This window comes from Emydura macquarii, unplaced genomic scaffold (assembly GCF_026122565.2).
Source record: "Emydura macquarii macquarii isolate MOO-44397 ecotype Brisbane River unplaced genomic scaffold, CSIRO-AGI_Emac_v2 contig_2636, whole genome shotgun sequence".
Lineage (NCBI taxonomy): Eukaryota > Metazoa > Chordata > Testudines > Chelidae > Emydura > Emydura macquarii.
The window spans coordinates 41,550,314-41,552,699 of record NW_027132773.1 but is presented as its reverse complement, the minus strand read 5'-3'; positions in this window follow the sequence as shown (position 1 = coordinate 41,552,699).

The window sequence follows — 2,386 nt, the reverse complement described above, 5'->3', positions numbered from 1 at the left end:
AACAATGCATTTGTATCAGGAGAAACCATGTCATTTACACCCCTATCTATATTAATTCGTGTGTTATACATAGAAGAAAATGTTACTGTGTTACGGAGGCCAGTTTTCCCTATTTCATAATTTTTTATCCTGTTTTTTATTTACCTGCACAAAGAAAGGCTGTATTAATCCTAGTCAATATTCCAATCAGATCCTCAAATGCAAATTGTAACTTACAAATAATGACAATAAAGATGATACATGTTAATTTCAGTGTTCAGACATGACACTAATAAGCAGCAAGCTTAAAAAATCACTTGTAGAAAATGCTGCTAATTATTTCTATTTCTGCACCAGAATAAAATTTTAGTCCAAGTTGCTCAAGAGTCCTTGTTTTACAGAAGCAAGAGTTAACGTGTCATGCATGAGGGCACAGCTCATGTTGACTCCACTGGGAGCTGTAGGCACATTCAAGGACAGTATTTGTCCGAAAGCCAATGTTACAAAAAAGAAACCAAACTATGAGATGCCAAGGCTTCGCACAACAATCATCTGGAATATTGTTGTACTACACCCAGGCCATGTAGCAAATAGCAAGCTCACGTTCCTCAATATGCTGCTAAAAAGCTAATTCAGTGTTCAAGCATGAGTAGAGAGAAAGCCAAGATAGTGCAACATTCAGACTTTATTCCTTCCTCCATACATCCCAACCCTATTAAGTACTTCCTGTAAGAAGAGTTCTCTAAGTTCCTGGACATTCCCCTGTACATAACCATGCTATCATACTATAACACCCTCTTTTGGTAAGCTATCTATTGTAACAAAGCCCAGTTAGATACTCCACAATTACTGCTAGCAGGTTCAGTCCTTCAAAACTTTTGAAAATCTGGCCCTTAGGAACCTAAATCCTGTTAAGATCCTAAGTCACTTTTGTGCTTTAGAAAATTTAACCCCTTGTTTTGCTATGATTTTGCAAAATTTAAATCAAAATTCCATTCATCTGTAGTCCAAAGTCTTCTCTGATTTACCCCATGTAAATCCATAGCAACTCCTTTGATTTCAGATGAGTTAATCTGTGTTTCCAACAGTATAACTGAAAGGAAAAAGTTGGCCCAGAGTCTGTTTCTACTATCAAGCTAATTCTTGCATATGAGACAGCTTTGATAAGTTAATTTTTATTTTAATTGGAGTTTCATATTATATAGGCAGTTATGATTAATCTGTCACTCTGGATACATAAATTATACCATTTTAAAATACTCATTTTAACAATAATTTCAGCAAACTTCTTCTAGAATACCTATAGCAAAGTAACATAGCATATTCTTGACAGATATGTCTAATATACCTCCCTATTAATAGGAGCAGTACAAAAATAAATGAACACCAAGCTCAGTTATAAGAAAACATTTAAATGAGAGAGAATTGATTTTCTATAAAGCTGAGGTATTTCATGATAAGGTAAATAAAATCTACAGTGAACAATTTACAAATGAAATATGTGAAATTGGATGTCACTAAATCAAGTATTGATTTGATTTTCTGAAATGTTTGTTTGTCAATACTATGAGTGATCATTGCTCAGTCTTTTTGAAAGCACTGGATAGGATGAGACACAATTCTAGAAACACCATTAGGACTGGAATTTTGGAAATTATGAGCTGAAAGATCCCAATTCCCTGCTACCTTACACCTTGTGTGGTCACTCAAACCTGTACAAAGGAGGGTGTGAAAGGCTCTGTCTGGCTTAATGAGCAATGTATTCTGACTTGGGAACATTATGCTGCAAGGCAGTAGACAATCAGGCCCTAAATTCACGGGGAAACCCAGAAGAAAGGGGAAACTTTTGTGTCTTGTTTTGCAATGTCATTCTCTCTCCTTTTCATGCAGGTCTGTTCAGAGCCCATAGTAAGACCTCGTCTACACTAGAAAGTTTTGTCGACGCAAGTTACATCAATGATCAAAAAGCGCTGTAATTACGCTTGTGCCTGTCCACACAGCACTCGTCTGGCCGAAGTGCATCCACACTTGGTGCTCTAGCATCAACAGTGAGAGCAGTGCATTGTGGGCAGCTATCCCATTGTGCAACTCACTACTTTCTGCCACTAAGGGTTGTGGGAAGGCAGAGAGGATTGCACTGCACCACGGGTCCAGGCTCAACATTCCATGATGCAGTCATTTCCATTCCATCATTCCAAGAGTTTCTGGCTGTGTTTCATGACATTTTTCAACAGCCCCAGTTTCCTGAGCACCTGCTATCTCTATCTGAAAAAATGGATCCTGCACTGCACTGTTGTTGTCAGTGTTCTGAACACATCACAGCTGGTCAAGCAGTATATTATGAGCTCCCAATTAGAACAGGAATCCGAGGTGCCTGATTTGCTGTGTGCCCTGCAAACAAATAAAG